This window comes from Cebus imitator, unplaced genomic scaffold (genome assembly GCF_001604975.1).
Source record: "Cebus imitator isolate Cc_AM_T3 unplaced genomic scaffold, Cebus_imitator-1.0 Scaffold113, whole genome shotgun sequence".
In the NCBI taxonomy this organism is placed as follows: Eukaryota; Metazoa; Chordata; class Mammalia; order Primates; family Cebidae; genus Cebus; species Cebus imitator.
In genome coordinates this window covers 1,570,674-1,591,466 of record NW_016107428.1, presented here as the reverse complement: position 1 = coordinate 1,591,466, position 20,793 = coordinate 1,570,674, and positions in this window count along the sequence as shown.

The following is a 20,793-nucleotide window of genomic DNA, read 5'->3' as shown; positions in this document are numbered from 1 at the left end:
GTTCAGGCAATTCTCCTGCCTCAACCTCCTCAGTACCTGGGATTACAGGCACACACCACCATGCCCAGCTAATGTTTTGTATTTTTAGTAGAGACGGGGTTTCGCCATGTTGACCAGGATGGTCTCGATCTCTTGACCTCGTGATCCACCCGCCTCGGCCTCCCAAAGTGCTGGGATTACAGGCTTGAGCCACCGCGTCCGGCCAACCCTTCTAATAAATGTGCCCCAGATTTCTTTTTAGGGAACCTTCCTTATTGAAGGTCTATGTGGTCTGGTTGGATCTGGTTATATTTAGCACAAGATTTGTCACTATGGTTGGCCCAGGGATGCAGGGGGTTACAATATGAAACCATGAGAGGTAAATCTAGAGGTCCTTTCAAAAACTGGAGAAGGAGAGGGTAACAAGCTGGTGGTAAGAACACCAAGACCTGCACAGGGCATCCATCAGTGGCCATTGTATGGGATGAGATTACCTGATATTAAAGCTAAAAGACAAAAAAAGCAGAGTCAAGAAGACAAAGAGTGTGCTGATTACATCATTGGAGGCCCTTGACTCAGAGGTTCTTGAAAAAAATACATAGCCCTGGACTTCCTTACTACATGAGTCAATAATTTCATTTCTTTCTTAAAACACTTTAATGAACAAAAACAAGCAATGGGGAAAGGATTCCCTATTTAACAAATGGTGTTTGGAAAACTGGCTAGCCATTTGAAGAAAACTGAAACTGGACCCCTACCTTACACCTTATATAAAAATTAACTCAAGAAGGATTAAAGACTTAAATGTAAAACCCAAAATTATAAAAACCCTAGAAGAAAACCTAGGCAATACCATTCAGGACATAGCATGGGCTAAGACTTCATGATTAAAACATTGAAAGCAATTGCAACAAAAGCCAAAATTGACAAATGGGATCTAATCAAACTGAAGAACTTCTGCACAGCAAAAGAAACTGTCATTAGAGTGAACAGGCAACCTACAGAATGGGAGAAAAATATTGCAAACTACCCACCTGACAAAGATCTAATTCCAGAATGTGCAAGGAACGTAAACAAATTTACAAGAAAAAAAAAAAAACATCAAAATGTCGGCAAAGGATATGAACAGACGCTTCTCAAAAGAAAACATTTATATGGTCATCAAACATATGAAAAAAATTTCATCATCACTGGTCATTAGAAAAATGCAAATCAAAACCACAATGAGATACCATCTCACGCCAGTTAGAATGGTAATCATTAAAAAGTCAGGAGACAGCAGATGCTGTCAAGGAAGTGGAGAAACAGGAACACTTTTACACCGTTGGTGGGAGTGTAAATTAGTTCAACCATTGTGGAAGACAGTGTGGCAATTCCTCAAGGAGCCAGAACCAGAAATACCATTTGACCCCGCAATCCCATTACTGGGTATATAGCCAAAGGATTATACATCATTCTACTATAAAGACAGATGCACACATATGTTTAATGAAGCACTATTTATAACAGCAAAGACTTGGAACCAACCCAAATGCCCATCAATGATAGGCTGAATAAAGAAAATGTAGCACATATACACTAAGGAACACTATGCAGCCATATAAAAGAATGGGTTCAGGTCCTTTGCAGGAACATGGATGAAGCTGGAAGCCATCATTCTTGGCAAACTAACACGCTAAGGGAAAACTAAACACCACATGTTCTCATAAGTGGAAGTTGAACAATGAGAACACATGTACGCAGAGAGGGGAACATCACACACCAGGGCCTGTTGGTGAGTTGGGGGCAAGGGTGTGGAGAACGTTAAGATAAACACCTAATGTATGCAGGGCTTAAAACCTAGATGACAGGTTGATAGGTGCAACAAACTACCATGGCACCTGTATACCTATGTAACAAACCTGCATATTCTGTACATGTATCCCAGAACTTAAAGTAAAATAAAAACAAAACAAAACAAAAGAGTTTAATGTTGGTTTCAGTCTTTACAGGTACAGGTTCTAAGCAATAAAAAATCTGATAATAGTTTGCTAACCATTGTAGTTTCCTTCAGAGATGAATACTTACCTTCTACTTTAAGATATATTATGGTCATTATTGCATGTTATTTTTTTATATTCTTAAATCATTACAAAGATTTAGTGCTGTATATGGTATCCCTATTACTTTTATTAAATACTTAGCTAGGCCATATGTTTTATTTTCTATTTTTCACTCAATCTGAACATTTAGGTACAAATTGCCACATAGAAAATTACTTTGATATAGTGACAGCCTCCAAATACACTATCAAGACCACTATCCAAGAGCTCATGTAAAAGAAAACCTTTGAGACCAAATTAAGATGCTTGATTTTTATCATTTTAAAAACCAATTTAAATACACAGTCAGAATTAATGCACAAGGGAAGGTACTTGCTAAAATAGTGAGTATACGTGTATTCAACTTATATTGCTAATAGCCAACATGACTCACAGGTGATTTGCGACATATGCTCTATCTATACTTACCATATCCTTTGAGTTTCCCCTGTGTCTTAGAAAGTATTGACGTAAATTACACATATTATGCCTCCTTGCTTCTTATATTACTCTGGGTTCTTCAGAGAAACAGAGCCAATAGGATATATATGGAGTGAGATTTATTATAAGGAATTGCCTCACTTGCTTATGGAGGCTAAGTTCCACAGTCTGCCACAGACTGGAGAATAAATTCCAGTCCAAATCTTAAGGTCTGAGAGCCAGAAGTGCCAGTAGTGTTAAGTACCAATGCAAGGAAGAGAAAGATGATGTCTTAGTTCAAGCAGTCAGGCAGAGAGAGAAAGAAAGAAGAAGGCAGAGCAAGAGAGAGATGGGGGAGAGCAAGAGAGAAATTAAAACTTCCTGTTGGGGCCATCAGTGGATTGCTTGATGCCACCCATATTGGAGATGTCCATCTGCTTTACTCAGTCCACCAATTCAAATGCTAATCTTTTCTGGAAGTACCCTCACAGACAAATCCAGTAATAATGTTTAACGAGGTATCTGCATATCCCAAAGCCCAGTTAAGTTAATGAATAAAATTAACTATAATATTCCTATATAAAAGGTTGCATATAATTTTTAAAAGGATATTCTTCTGTATAACCACAGTACAATAATCAAAATCAGTAAGTTAATATTGACATAATTCCATTATTAAATGTGTGTGTGTGTATGTGTGTTTCTCTCTCTCCAAAACTGATACTTTGAGTTTCAATCCACAGGATTCAGTCTAACCTAACGCTTTTTCTAATATTGAGAAATTTTGCTCTCATTATCCATAATGTATTTATGTCATACGTTTACTTACCTACTGAATCTGTTAACAAATATTATTGTGAAAAAAGTAAGAAGGAAAAACCTATTAGCTAAAGTTTAACATTGTACACTTTTTTTTTTTTTTTGGTCATTAGGGGTATTAGTGAATCTAAAGTTTCAACAGTTTTTTATGTTAATTATATGTGCTTATTTTGTTCTGTTTATTTTTCCCCATCGTTGTGGTTAAATTATTCATATGAAATACAGTAGGCTGTACTGTTTCTGTTTCAGACCATTTTGTATCCCCCACAACTACCACTCTTATTGATGCTATGTAATCATTTGTTTGGTTACAAATGTGAAACACTATCATGATTCTAAAAGTCAATTGTACAAGTGAAGTATACTCAGTATCACTCCTCTCCATCCATTCTACAGTTTTCATCCTGATCTCACACATCTCTTGAAAGTAGCCAGTCTCAATATTATGTAGTTAATATTTCTTGTGTTTCTTTTTGCACAAATGAGCAATTACATGTGTATATTCTTATTTTCCTACCTGAGCTTATTATAGATAGCAAACTATAGATTATTTTCTATATACCAGTATATTGACTGGTAGAACTCTCATTCTGTTTTTACAGGTCCACATTATTCCATTCTAAAGGTGCACTGTAGTTTATTAAACCAGCTTTCTATATATGAACATTCAAGTTGCTTTTCATATTTCATATCTGTAAAAGTAATTTAATAAATAAACTTATACATGTGTACTTTACTATTGTTAGAGATAAATTCCTAGAACTGAAGTTGTTGGATCAAAATTAAAATATTAACATAGGTAGTTTTGTTGGTTATTGCCAAATTCCTCTCAAAAAGCATTATACCAATTGACATTCTCATCAATATATTATACTACAGTTCAAGCAATCTCTTAAAAGTGTTTTGTTTGCCTTTTTGGCCTCCAAACAGTTTGAAATAAAAGAATAAAAACATTTTGTAAAAGAAATATGTGTGTATTCCTCATACCCTGTGAGATTTGATGGTATGAAATATTAACACAACAATTTAAAAATCCCCAAACATTAAGGAAAAATACTTATGTAGTGATCCATACCAAATTGGAAATGGGGATATATACAGTTATAGAAGATTTTTTAATTTGGGGAAAATATATATTTGGGTTCAAAACCCAGTTATCTATAAGTTTCAACTATTGAAGTCTATCCTTTAGTGACTCCTCTGCCCCTCCTCCCCCTAAAATTCCAAGTAGAGTAAAGCAGTAAGATTGAGATTTGTGATTCTGACAAACTGAGTGTGAATTACACAATTCCAACTGCTGGAATATTGTCAATTTTATCATCTCTAAAATCGAGATTTTTTTCAATCTATAGAATTGATTCTAACTCTATTTAATTTGCCATGCACTGTTATGATTAAATAGAGTATCCTACTAAATTTTTACAACCTACAAAATCTTTTGTAACTTATAAAATCTCTGCATCTGAAATAGAGTAAGCCTCAGGTTTTTTTCCCCCCACAAAGCTTTTCAGTAATTGAGGTTTGATTACATTTCTATTTTTAAAAGTTTCGTTTTCCTTTTTTAAATCAATGAGTACCATAAAAATTTATTCATTATATTATTCTAATTATACTTACTTTTTGTCAAAAACATATTTCCTATTGCAACATCGTTTATGTAATGTTACTTCAATATTTAAATAGAAAATACAACTGACAGTCATAACACATAAATTTTAAGAAATTATTATTTTAAAAAATGATTCTAAAATGTATATGAAGATTCTTTTGTTCTTTCAAATAAGCATTAGCCACAGAAAAAATATAACAAAATTATGTTTTTCCATAATCTTATAATGGAAGTGAGGGACATTATTCTTTGTATCTTTCAGTGTAGGTAAATATTTCTAAAATAGACATTTATTTTCTTTATAAAGTAAAAATAATTAATAGTAGAAAAGTTATATATGCCAAATTGTATGTATCAAAATTTAGGTGGCAGTTTCTATTTCTAACAAGCATTCTATAATTTATAATTTTGCATATCATGAGAGTTTTAAATCTTTACATAGACATTCTGCTATGCTTAAATGAAAGTGTTTGTGACTGTCACAAGTTAGTGTAAAATTCAAGAGCTATGTTGATTATAAAATAAAGAGTCTTTATCTTGTATCTGGGTCTGTAAACAAAAACTACGTAGTTTATGTAGACAGTTAGATAAACTGTGTACTTATTTTATAAACCAAAGTTTCTACGTTTAAACAGTTCACAAGAATTTTTTTTATCTTCATCCTTGCTATTACCCTATGTGTCCTGTGCATAAAATTGTGCATGTACATGTGAATGATTGCAATACAGAATTGAACTTGAACAAAGAACTCCCTAGAATTCAAGCCATATTAAACTAAATTAGACCACTTTTCAATGTAGCTTATCATAATCACAAAAGAACACTTGCCTATTTATTTTCTTAGCATAACTTTCTTAGGAACAATTTCTGTAGGAAACTCTTAAACGTAGAGCCAAAACTGGACAACTAGTATTTTACTTAGTGTGACATATACTTATTTTTCAATATGTTCAAAATTTGCTGTTGAATTCAATAGTTTAATTTAGAATCATCATAGGTTAAGACCGAAAAGGTGAGGAGTTAATGTTGTTTAACATTAATATTCTAAAATTTAGACCCTCAAAATGTTTATATCTTGAAGGTCTAAATTTTAAAATATTAAATTTAAAATATTAAAATCAATTGCATGTACATTTATTTATTTATCTGTTCATTTGGTGTGGATTAAATGCCTACTATTGTCAGAAGATGTTCTAAGCTCTACACAATTAAGCCAATTAGGCAATAATTTCTGTCCTTGAGTAGATTATATTCTAAAATAGGATAATATTAATAAATAATGAACATAACAAATATAGAAATTACACAGTGTATTAGAAGGTGACCAATGTGTGTAAAATAAAATGTAGATCAGAAGAAAGTGGATTGGGAGAACTCGTCAAAATTATTGCAAACATCATCTTACTTGTTGCCTAATAATTCATTACATATGGGGCCCATAACATATTGAATTTTCCCTCTATTTTGGATAGTTAAACTGTTTCAAATCATTATTAAAAATTTGGAAAATGTAAATCAAAAATTTTGCTAGCTAGAGATAATTTCTTTTTGCATTTTATAGAATTGTGTTAATTTATGTTTATTTTTAAATATTAATATTAATCACAATTTGAATAATGTAATCTAAATATAAATTAACATAATTTAATGTTTATATTAATTGTAATTCAGATTAACTATAAATGGCATTTATGGTTTGAAGTTCATGTTTCTGAATTTGAAATTATTTGTCTAATAAAAAATTATATTACATATTTATAAATGCAGACACATTATGAAACTATTTACATAATAATGCATTGCTTCTTTCGGCAGAAAAACAATACTCCAAATATATTATCATTAAAATAAAGGACTTCCATATTCATGTGGGACAGCAAGTTGTTGACCTCCCACCTATGCTAATTAGAGCTCTGCTTCATAGCATTGGAGCAAGAAGCAGGCCTAATTTTCATCTTCATTTATAATCACACTTTGAAAATGGGTCATAATTGCAGCTCAAAGTTCTCACTATTTATTGTAAATGCCAAGCAGTCCCCTGCCTTCATGGCTCTCTACTTGCTGGTCCTTCTGCCAGGAAGGGTCTTTCCCCAGATCAAGCAGAGGAGTCCCTTCCATCAACACAGGTCTCAACACAAACATCATCTCAACAAAGAGATTTTTCCTTTCATGCTACTATAGTAGGCTTCACTTTTGGTCACATTTCCTAATATCATCCACAGCACTGAAGCGAAATTGTTTATTTTGATTCCTTAGTAACACCCTGTCCTCCTACCTTAGCATGCCCAGCTTTCATCATAATCTTTTCATTTATATAATCAAAATAATATTCACCTCAAACAGTCGTTGAAAGGACTAAATGAGTTTATTCTTTTTCAATATTTGTGATAGAACATAGTAAATATAAGACGATAATGGTTATTATTATTATTATTCAGTGACTATAGTTTTCATCCTTGTGATAGCCCCTGTGCATATGATAAAAAGAACATATAGTCTCTACATAACCAGAAATTTGTGCATAAAATTGCAATTGGAGTACTGTTTGCATCTTTTATGACACCAGTGTTTCCCCTGATGATATAGCTGTTTTCAGAGATTCATTTGGTAAGTTCTATTACACAAAAACAAAACATTAAGTAAATATGGGCTATTTCAAAGATGCTGAGTATGTGAAAGCTGAAAACTGTATTAAGTGGAAATTATATACAGTATCAGCAATGTGCTTCATCCTTATGTTCCTCAGTTTTGTGATATATCTGAGAAATATTTTCATTGACTTTTTAAGATACATAAAATATCAATATCAAGCTTTGCTGAAATAAATTATTTAAATATACTGTTCTGTTCCTTCCCATTTCATAAAAAAAAAAAAAAAAAAAAAAAAAAAAAAAAAAAAAAAAAAAAAAAAAAAAAAAAAAAAAAAAAAAAAAACTTTGACTACCTGGATAAATAGTGGGAGTCAAATTTCACCTAAACTTAATATATCATAGTGACTTACTAACCCCTCGACCCAGGAATTCACCCACACTTAAACTATTACCATGTTATGGAAAAATATATCTTATTACACCTGAATATTCTGTATGATATTCCTCAGACTTAACATTTTTAAATTTCACAATATGTATAAATAAAATTCCTTGCTTATGACAGCCTGTGTTAAAATTACTGCTTCATCCTCGATATAGTTTGGTTGTGTCCCCACTCAAATTTCATCTTGAATTGTAACTCCCACAATTCCCACGTGTTGTGGGAGAAACCTGGTGGGAGGTAATTGAATCACGGGGCAGTCTTTCCTGTGCTGTTCTTGTGATAGTGAATAAGTCTCATGAGATCTGATGGTTTTAAAAGTGGGGATTTCCCTGCACAATCTCTGTCTCTTTTCCTGTCACATCTGTATAAGACAAGACTTGCTCTTCCTTGCCTTGTGCCATGATTGTGAGACTGCCCCAGCCACGTGGGACTGTAAGTCCATTAAACCTCTTTCTTTTCCCAGTCTTGTATACATCTTTATCAGAAGCATGAAGACGAACTAATACAATCCTAGTAATGGACATTCTGACATATGAGATTTGACAACTCTGGATTTAGACAGAAAGGTAGTTCAAGAGTCATAGGACCTAAAAACATTTATTTCCCCAATATTGCCTCCCCTTTTGTCTGGGGTCTTAAGTTACATCAGAAAATTCTTACTTTCTTACTCTCATACTCCTAACACCTAGCAACATATGCTTTATACCAACTGTATACAAATTAATTCACTAGGTGCTTTGCCCATTTATGATCTGACACATTTCTGCCTTTAAGGAAATTACTGCTTAGTAAGAAAGGTATAGACTAATAACTTCAGTACAGAATAAAAAGTGTCATAATAATAACATTAATAGCTAGTCTCGACACAGCATTTATTACATTATAAAATCTACTAATATAATAATTGTAAAGCTTATTTTAGGTAATTCCTATAATTATATCATGTAGTGCTAATAAAATCTCCATTTCACAGACAAGGCAATTGAGGCATAGAGAGTTTGAATCACATAACTGGGGTTATTCAGAAAGCAAGTAATGGAGCTGGGTTTCCTACTCAGGCAGTGTCTGAATCCAGGGTCCAAACTTTCAATTACTCTGCTAAAATCAAGATATAGTTTTTAGGGGAGATGCGAAATAGAGAGCTTTCAAGGAAAATAACAGAGAAGATACAACATTTGAAATGAGTTTCAATGGATGTATAGTATTCTGTACAGATGATCAAAGAAAGGATGTTTTGTGTAAGGAGAATAGTCTGAAAAAAAGCAAAGAAAGAAGGGCTGATGATAGTTGAAATTGTTGGAAATGTTTCTTTGTCTCAATAACAATGTTCAAATTAATTAAACTAGCATTTAAAGCCCAATATTATCTTCCTTTAACCTAAATGTCCAGTTCTTTAACTCTTGTCTTCTACTATGTAATTAACATAATGTAATATGCACTTCCCTCCACTATCTTCATACTTTCCTGTTTCTATTGTTTCATTTATACTATTCCATCCATATGAAATCTACTGTGTAGATTTGCACCTGTCCATTTTAAAATAAAGTATTCACCACTTAATCTTCAAGGCTGAGTTTAGAAATGCCTTTCCCTTTGTTAAACATTTCCCTCAAGGAAAGAATTTTCCATATCCTCTCTATCCCCTCTGTACCCACTTCTATAGCCCTTACTTTCTCTAAGCATCTCTGTGGTACTCATTATTCCACCATATAGCTTGTGCATTATTTATCATTCCTTACATCCATTAATAATTTTCTAGCTAGACAAATTTTTACCGGAAAGTTTTATTGGATGGAAAAGTTTAATAATACCAGTAAAGATACTGGGCTTCATAGTCTAACACAATTCAATGGGAATACTAATTCTGCTATTTGATGGCTTACCATTTAGCATGTTAGTTACACAATCTGAAGTTAAATTTTCTCATCCCAAAAGTGTGCATTAAATACCTCCCTCATCACTATTGTGAAGATTAAGTTGAGTAGTAAATATAAAGCCCTTAGATCAATGTGAACATCAATGTGACTATTATTATTCTTGAGATAAACAAAAAGTTCCAGTAGCAGACATTTAGGAATACTGCATGAAGAATTAAGCATAATTTCTCAATTTCAGTGTTTATGTTTATTGTATATAATCGTCACTCAAGGAGATAGTTAAAATACAGACTCCATGGGTTTGCCCCCAAATACTCTGATTTCCTAGGTCTTGGCAAGGAGCAGGAATCTCTTGCCTAACAAGCAACTCAAATGACTACTAAAGATGGGGCAGGACCATCTTTTGAAGAATGAAGAAATGCCAAAGCAGAGACATGGCCAATGAAAATGCTTAGCTAAAAAAAAAACAATATACATAATCAGAAGGTTGTTGCCAGGCTGAGTATAATCAATTTCTTTCCGAATCAATTATCTTTCTCACTTTTACTCTTTCTCTCTCACTCTCTTCTCTTTCTCTTAGAAGAATAAAAGCTTTTTCTGTTTCCAGGACTTCCCAGATTATATGTTCTTTGCAAGAATAGAAGCTTTGATGTGTACATGTAAGCTCTCTCATACAATTCTCTGATTTACAAAGAGCAAAGGAGAGCTGCAATAAAAGAAAAAATAAAGAGGAATCTACACAATCGCAGAGATTTATAGAGAAAACTATTTGCTTAAATAAAAGATTCACTTTTATTTGGTTGACTAAGGTTGGCTTTGTTCCTGGAAATGCAATTGAAAGTTCCCCATTATGATTTTAACTATTCTCAGAAGTAAAGCACACTTTGATAAATAGCCACTCAAAATTTTCATGGGGATAGAATAACACCACTTATCAGTGAATCTCAATTCAAGACCTTATGGAGAAATCAATTTGCTTCGATTCTGTCTGCTTCTTTGGCTTTTTAAAATAATTAAAATATCTGACCACATTCCAGGGATTCTCAGAAAAATCTTAAATGAAGCCCTGGTATGCGCTGTTTTTGAAAACATGAGGCCAAACGTGGTGGTTCATGCCTGTAATCCCAGCATTTTGGAAGACAAGGTGAGTGGAACAAAAGGTCAGGATTTCCAGACCAGTCTGGCCAACATGGTGAAACCCCGTCTCTACTAAAAACACAAAAATTAGCCAGGTGTGGTAGCATGTGCCTGTAGTCCCAGCTACTTGGGAAGACTGAGCGGGAGAATCACTTGAACCTGGGAGGCAGAGGTTGCAGTGAGCCGAGATCATGCCACTGCACTCCACATTCCAGCCTGGCGACAAAGCGAGACTCCGTCACAGAAAAAAAAAAAAAAAAAAAGAAAAGAAAAGAAAAAAATGAGTGTGATCACTGATGCTTGGGAACTACTGTCTCCCAAAAGTGTAGCTTTTAGCTTTGATTCCATTTAAGATGCTTGCTAAAAATATAGATAACTGATTCCTATCCTGGACTTACCAAATCAGAAATCTTTGAGTGGCTTCAGCAATCTACCATAACATAGTAACAGGATCTTGGGCTTTGTAGCTAACACAGCTGGGTGGGAAGGTTAATTCTGCTGTTTACTTGTTTACTAGCTACAATTGTATAATACGTTACAAAATCTTTGGATTACTTTTATACAAATTAAGTCTGTGAGAACCACCACAAACTAAACTATCAAAGTTGCCTCCAATATTCCTATACACAGGAAAGAAAAGAATCTTAGGAGATTAGAGCAAAGAAACCTGAGAACTATGCCAGAAGCTATTGTGCATTATTTTATTCAGAAAAATTACAGATATCAAAAATAGGTGAGCAGATAGCACAGGGGACACCTGTATACATCACCAAAATGCCTCACTGGTTAACATCTTTGCCATATTTCTCTTTAGTTTGCTGAAAATTTAAGTGCAAATGGCAATAATGTTAGTACTGGAAACTGTATCCTACATCTTCTGTAGAAAAAAAAAATCATTCTCTTATGTAACTGAAATACAAATACCACACACAAGAAATTTAACATTATTATTATCAAATATTTTCTTCATCTAAAGTTCCCCAATTGTCCTGATGATAATTTTTATAACTGTTTATTAATTCCAGACACACTCAAGGATCATACATTGCATTTTTTGTCAGGTTTGCTTTGTTTTATTTAATAGAAGAGAGTCTTCTGGTCTCCTGGGGTATGTGTGTGTGCGCGAACATGCACACATGCATGTGCATATGTCTGTGTCTTTCATAGCATTTAATTTTTAAAAAGTAATTCCAACTCATTTGTCTTGCAGAAAATTGTTCAAATAGAATTTTCCCTATTATCCCCTTTTTATTAGAAAAGAAGGTAAATATAATTGCCAAGAAAAAATGCATGGGTAAGGTGCCCTCCCCAGGACATTTTATCAGGAGGCACATGATGTCAATTGGTCCTATTTTGATGATATAAACTTTAGTCAGTATTTGACAGTGACATCCACATTCTTTATTGTAAAGATATTATTTTCCTTTTGTAATTAATAACTAATCTTTGGGATGATTTGTAAAGTTTGTGTGAATATTCTCTTCCATAGCAAAATTTTAACCAAAACTTCAGTAGCCATTGATGACTTTAGCCTGAATCAATTATTACAATAATGGTTGGATAATAGCTACCTTTTAATTCTATCATTCCTTCTTGTTTCTTAGATAACTTTGTTACGTAAGGTAAAGCTTTCTCTTCTTCCCCTTCCCTGATTTTGTTGTTATCATGAAGAACTAATGGATTTTTTTCCTTCTACTTTTTAATTAAAGTTAGTATACATACGAATATTGCATATGGTTATATAGGGGCCAAAGGAAAACATTTCCTTTTCTTTCTGATAGTTTGCTAAAAAAATCAATTGTAAATGGTAGACTAATAGGAGAAATAGTATATAAATTTATTAGCATTCATGGGGAATATCATAGAGTGATTATCTAATATCCCAATTGGGTACAGATGTTTACATATAAATTTTAACCAACACTTTAGTATCCTTTGATGACTTTAGCCTGAATCAATTATTACAATAATGGTTGGATAATAGCTATATTTTAATTCTATCATTCCTTCTTAGATAACTTTCTTATGTAAGGTATAGCTTTTTCCCCTTCCCCTTCCCTGCTTTTGTTATTATCATGAAGAACTAATGGATTTTTTTCCTTCTACTTTTTAATTAAAGTTAATATACATAGGAATATTGCATATGGCTGTGTAGGAGCCAAAGAAAAACATTCCCTTTTCTTTCTGATAGTTTGTTAAAAAACAACAACAAAAAAAACTGTAAATGGCAGATTAATAGGAGAAATGGCATACAAATTTATTAGCATTCATGGGGAATATCATAGAGTGATTACCCAATATCCCAGTTGGGTACAGATGTTTATATACCCTACTTCTTTGGGGAAAGGAAGATTGGGAAATGTGGATGATTATAGGAGAATTCGATGGGCTTGAAGAACATACAATGGCCTTAGGCAAAATCTATTAGTCCCGCAGAGAAGACAATGGTATGTGACAATATATCTGCTGAGATGGGTTGACAGACTTTAGGTCTTTCTTCCTGCAGCATGAGTTCACTTAATGAAAACTCCAAGAAGGAAAGAGAGGTAATTGCTTTCCTCTTTGGTGAGCCCAGACTTTGGGTAGATAAGGGAAATTCAAACAACAACTTCATTCTGTGATCTGGGAGAAACAGAGGAGGAGAGGGGTAAGGTAAGGGAGACCTTGAGGCATCTTCTTCAGTTCAGCATGACAAAGCACCATATTTGTCGGTATCGGTTTATGAGCCCTAACAGTAACATATGTGCTATTTCTGAAGGTGAATTTTTAGGGTTAATTTTTAGAAGTAGTATTTTTGGGTTAACCAGAATTTATTATGGAAAATATTTTTTCAATTATTCTTTTTATCACCAATTTCCAAAGTGGAAACATTTTGTATGCTGTACTCCAATCAGCTGTGTCAGAAAGGATCTGTTAATGCACAGCCTCATCAATAGACTGTGTCATACTTTCCATCAATCTGATAAATGAGAAAAGGAATATAAGTGTGGTCTTAATATTCATTTCTTTTTTATAAGTATAAACTGAACATCTTATATGCTTCAGGACTATTTGTAAATTTTTTATGTACTGTCCATGTCTTTTGCTTATTTTTCTTTTGAATTTTTGGTAATAATTCACCTTATCTTTAAGAGTTCTTTATATATTGTTACTGTATTATAATAATTGATATTGTTTGGCTGTGTCCCCACCCAAAACTCATCCTCAAGTGTAGCTCCCATAATCCCCATGTATGTGGGAGAGATCTGATGGGAGGTAATTGAGTCATGGGGGTGAGTTTTTCCTGTGTTGTTCTCATGATAGTGAATAAGTGTCACAAGATCTGATGGTTTTATAAAGGAAAGTTCCCCTGCACAAGTTCTCTTACTGCCTCCATGTAAGATGTGCCTTTGCTCCTCTTTCACCTTCTGCCATGATTATGAGGCCTCCTTAGCCATGTGGAAATGTGAGTCTATTAAACCTCTTTTTCTTTTTTTTCTTTTTCTTTTTTTTTTTGAGACAGAGTTTCGCTCGTTACCCAGGCTGGAGTGCAATGGCGCGATCCCGGCTCACAGCAACCTCCGCCTCCTTGGTTCAGGCAATTCCCCTGCCTCAGCCTCCTGAGTACCTGGGATTACAGGCACGTGCCACCATGCCCAGCTGATTTTTTGTATTTTTAGTAGAGACGGGGTTTCACCGTGTTGACCAGGATAGTCTCGATCTCTTGACCTCGTGACCCACCCGCCTCGGCCTCCCAAAGTGCTGGGATTACAGGCGTGAGCCACCGCGCCCGGCCCCTAAACCTCTTTTTCTTTATAAATTACCCAGGCTCAGGTATTTCCTATAGCAGCATGAGAATGACTAAAACAATAATATATAAAATATTATTATATTATCCACTTTTTGTGACATATTGAAAATATTTTCTCCCAGTTTTAATTTTTGACTTTACTTATATTTTTAATGTAGTCAAATTTAAAAATAATTTTTTTCTAATGAATCAGAATTTTTGACTCCATTGAAAATGTCTTTCTTCACACTGAGATGTAAAGGCCAATTACATTTTTATTGAGTGCTGTGTAGTTTAATTTTTACATGTAGATTTCCAATTCACTTAAAGTTTACTTTTCACGTACTGTATTATGTGAGATATGAATCCAGTACTATCGCTTTTCCAATGGTGACCCAGTTGTCTCACAATGTGCTGTAATATTTCATCTTTCTGCAGTGATTTCAATGCCACTTTTATCAAATGCTAAATTCCTGTATGTACATGAATCTATTTCTAGTTTTTCTGTTTTTATTTCACCAAGCTATCTGTATATCCGTATTCCAATACCAAAAGGGGAACATACTTTCATCAGTTACACAGTGGCTATTAGAATTATGAGTAATTTTGGTTTTGTAAGTCAGTGAAACCAGAAGGCAGGCCACTGGGAGTAGAAGGAAATGGAATTTTCAGAAACAGTTGTTTTAACTCAATTTAATTAGTGCTAGAGTCTTTTTTCAATTACTGTCTCTGTGCCATGTGGTTATTTATTTTGAAGAGATGAGAGTATTATTGAAAAAATCAGATGTTTTATTTAGTTGTGGCTCCAGTCGTCACTTTTAAGAGGAAGGATTTAAAATTTTATTTCTTCCAAGATGATCTCTTTCAAGTTAGTTCTTTCCCAGATGAGAAGGTTATCTTATATGCCTCTGATATTTACTTTGATTTTTGTTTACTTGGATGAATGATAGAAAAATATAGAGAAACTGAATTTAAAATGTGTCAAATGGTATTCATTACAACAAAAGACAAAAATATTCCTTTTCAAGAAATCTTTTCAACTTTATCTTTTTAAAATCAATTAGCAGAACCAAATTGGATTATGTATACAGATATTCATTCAGACACAATGATTCTACTGAATGTTCAAAGTTTTTCTTTCTGGTATTCTTTTTCTATGGAATGCACTGTCCTTTTCTTTTCTTTTCTTTTCTTTTTTTTTAATCTTTAGATTGAGATCATGGTCCCCAACCCCTGGGAAGGGACCAGTACAAAATAGGAACTCTACCACACAGCAGGAGGTGGGCAGGTGAGCAGCAGGTGAGCGAGCATTACCACCTGAGCTCTGCCTCCTGTCAAATCAGTGGCAGCATGAGATCACATAGGAGCTCAAACCCTATTGTGAACTGCACACATGAGGGATCTACGTTGTGCACTCCTTATGAGAATCTAATGCCTCTGAAACCATCCCCTGTCTCTGCTGAAATATTGTCTTCCACAAAACCGTTCCCTGGTGTCAAAAAGGTTGGAGACTATTACTTAAGATTTCTTCATTTCTTTATTATTGTAACTATAACTTAACCACAGATAAAATACTGACCATAACTTATATTTGCATAGCTCTTGTGATGGAGACTGATTGCCTGGCTTTGCCATTGGGGTATATGGATATTGATTTCCATATTTAAACAAGACAAACTTAATGTAGACATCCTTCAATAACAGTGTATACCAGCAGTGTTTTGTTTATAAATGACTTTGTGAAAGCAACAGAGGGTTATTTATTTTAAAAATTAACCTATTATATGAAATGAAAATTAAACACATTCTACTGTGAAGCTAACATAGGAGATACAATATACAGCACATTAAAAGGGATAGAGTGATATTTTAATTCCCATCAGCTACACAAAGGAACTGATGAGTCATTAACGAGCTTTGGCTAAGGTAATGAATTGTGTAGTGTTCTGTTCTCTAATATTTCTTCAATTATATAGTTCTGTGCCTCTTCTCGTGCCCCTAGTGGTTGTGCTAAATTAATTCATGCTTTTTTTTTAAAGGACTAATTGAAAAGAAAATATAAATATTTGGAGCATTGTTATGTTTTTAAATATATTTTATATTATCTCATTTAATATTACAAGCTCTGTTTATGAATTCATACAAATTAACATTCAATAATCTATACTAATTGCCTCTGATTAAAAATTTCTCTCCAGAGATTTTGCTTAAGCTAAACTCTGATGAAGAAGAAAAAAAAAACAAAATAATTCAAAACAAAACAAAAAAAAACACCTTGGTAGCTTTACACCAATGATATACTTTTTCCTATGCAAAGTATTCTGCAGTTCTCTTCCACACACTGTCTCAGGTATCTAGATTTAGGGATTAGAGCTTTACTCTCTAATATGACCTCTACTCTCATTGCAATAGAAGGAATAAAGAGTATGAAGAACCAACATCTGTTGTTATTTCTAATTGGAAGTGACCCACATCACTGTCACTGTTGCTTGCAAAGGGCACTGGCCAGAACTATTCGCACAGCCCAACATAACCACAACCTAATTATGAGGGAGGATGGGAAATTCAAGCTAGCATACAAAATATTTGGTGAACAATAACTATCTCTACCACGTGCTTTGCAAAAAGCCTGCTCATTAATCTAGGAAAACCTTTCCTTTTCACATATGTTTGAAGTTTTCTTTCTCCTGTGGCAGCTATGAGTATTTTATGTTTTCTGGTTGGCTGTCTCTTTGTTTTACCCATTTGCATTTAGGAATATGCGTTAATAATAGAGAAAGAATAGAATTTGCTCTCTCTGGAGAAAAAAAAATAACATTTTTATTACATTCTGAGCTGAAGAAAACCAGAACACTCTCTGGCATCTAGATCTATTTATTTCCAATGTATAGACCACAGTTAAATGATTAAACTTCTACTATTTTACAGTATTTTTATTATGTGAGGCTTATGTATACTGTCAGTGAGCTGATTTTATGCAAAAGCTTGTGTTGGATTCATTACTGCCCTATTTCTATGTTGAAGCACTTTACCAGCTGAAAGATAGGGTTAAGGCACTGAGTTGGTAATCAGGAGAACTAAATTATTTTTCTCGTTTTGTCACTAGCTAATAGTTTCCTTTTTGGCCATTTCACTTAACTTCTCTACACATTCATTACTTAATCTGTTAAATAAATGTGCTAGTACATGAGTCTCTTTCCAAAGTCTGTATATTCGTGCATTTGTATACATCAACTTACAGTGGGGTTATATCCCAATAAACCCCTGGTAAGTTGAAAACATCATAAGTCAAAAATACATTTAGTACCTCTACCTGCTAAATATCATAGCTAAGCCTAGCCTATCTTAAAAGTGCTCAGAACACATACATTAGCCTATGATTGGGCTAAATCATCTGGCAACACAGTACACTGTAGCATATCAGCTGTTTACCCTTGTGATCCTGTTACTGACTGGGAACCGTGGTTCTCTTACACTGCTGAGCATCACAAAAGAGTATCATACTACATATTGCTACCCCAGGAAAAGATCAAATTTAAAATTTAAAGCATGATATCTGTTGAGTTCATATTGTTTTCACACCATTGCAAAGTTGAAAAATTGTTAAGTCAAGCAATTGTAAATTGGGGACTGTATATATAAAACACACAAAACATTTTTTTTTCATGAAATTTGTCTTACAACCCCTAAGTATATACAAGAAAATGAAAGCTTTCTAACTGAAAAGGAGGCACAAGAAGCAAACGGGAGGTTCCCCTAGAATCTGGATTAAAGCTAAGGTACAGCTATCTAATTCTAGGTCTTTAAGAAATAGGATTTGAAATCCAGTGAAACAGATGTTTTCAGAAATTTTTCAAATCAAAATCTCTATTATTTTATAATCCAAAAGGAAGAATGAAGTTGGTTGTGCCTTTTTGCTATAGATCAAAATTAGTAATTTATCACAAACATTAAGCAAATGAATGAACTGAATTTCTCTTCAATGAGATCATCTGTTCCTCTGCATTTATTTAACATTTAAAATAAAAGGCAGCAAAGGATCTCATTTTGATTTCGTGAATGTATCAGTTCATTCTCACACTCCTATAAAGAAATACCCAAGACTGAGTAATTTATAAAGGAAAGAGTATTAATTGACTCACAGTTGTGCATGGCTGGGGAGACCTCAGGAAACTTACAATAATGACAAAAGGAAAAGAGGAAACAAGGCTCATCTTACATGGTGGCAGAGAGTGTGTGAGAAAGAGTGAAGAAGTGCCGCATTTAAAATCATCAGCTCTCAGGAGAACTCCTTCACTATCGTGAAGACAGCATGGTGGAAACTGCCCCCATGATCCAATCACCTCATACCAGATACCTCCCTCCACACCTGGGGATTACAATTTGAGATAAGATTTGGGCAGTAACACTGGGCAAAATCATATCAGTGAGATTATATCATGTATATGCAATGTATGAAATGATTTCAAGTGTTTTTTTAATTAATTTTTTTTTCTAGAGAACAGCATGTGTCCTAAACTTTTATATCAATAACTTAAATACATAATCAGTAGAATTATCTTATGCAACATATAAAATGTTTTATTTTCATAAAGTTCAAATTCAACTTTAGTCTTGACTCCAAAGGAGATTGAAAAAGTCATATTATTTAATACAATTTTTTTAAATGACATACTTGTTTTGTAACTGACTTAATCTGATTCCAGAGTATAAAATACACAAACACGTCATAAGAAAAGCAATCCTAGTGATACTGGCATGCTAGCAAAGCCATGAATTATTGTAATCCTTACAGGAAACCTTTTTTGCTCTCCAGATAGTTTTCCCTTTGGTTTCTGGACTTTCAGAGCCTGTTATGCAGTTAGATCAGTGAGAACCCTGAGAACAGGCATCTGAACAGTATTCTTTGGTTTTCTAATATTAAATCGGTGGAACAGGTTTTAGACTCTTCCCTGGAAAGCTATTTTCATCATCCCCTGCAGAAAAGTAAGTCACTCTAGTGAATGACATTGACCACTTGATATTCCTATTTATTTAATTTATATTTTCCCCTTCATTTATTTTATCTAAGGGTTTTTCTCATACAGACTTAAGCAGACATTTGAACACCCCTCTCTCCCACCATAAACTCCTATTTATACATATGAGTATGAACTGGACAGACATGTATATGTATTTACACTCATTTTTTTCTTATTTTTCTTTCTTCACTACTGAGTGAACAACATTTCATGAAAGTTAAAACTTTTTTCTCATTTTATGCTACATCTAAAGTATAAACAAAATTCACATTTAAGGTGTAATGTTAGTGTGCTATTGGCCTGATAAACCATTTGAACCATCTATCTGAGACATTCTCATGAGTCACTGTCTCTAAAAGAAACACTCAAAGGGTATAAACAAGAGGTTCGCTTTTTAAGTTTTAGGTAATTGGAAGCAAAATAACACAGGAAAATGATCCTGGAATCACAGCCATCCTATCAGCCATGGAGACAAAGGAAGCACTTCTCTGCACACAAAAAACACAACAGGCTGCTGCACTGATGCTTTACATGACAAAAGTATGCTAAAATATAAAAAGAATGAGATCATGTCCTTTGCAGGGACATGGATGGAAAGGGAGGCCATTATGCTTAGCAAACTAGCACAGGAATAGAAAACCAAATACCACATATTCTCAGAAGTGGGAGCTAAATGATGAGAACACATGTAACAAACCTGCACTTGTATCCCCTGAACTTAAATGTTTAAAAAAAACCTCATTGGATACATTTTGACAATTTGCAATGACTAAATGCTTTGGTTTGAAATAAGCTTAAGAAATCAAGGAGTCAAATGTTTGTTCTTTGTAAATGAAGAAATAGAACTTAAGATGTAATGATAGTCTTATCCATGGCCAACAGTCAGTAAATGGTAAAGCTGGGATCTGAGGCCAGAAGACGCAATTGCTAATTCACTATGCTACTCCACCTCATGTTACCGAGCTAGAAAGCAAATCTCTTTATTAGAGATGTTTCCATGCTACTCCTTAATTTGTACGGGGTCTCAAGGACAAGGCCTCTGGCA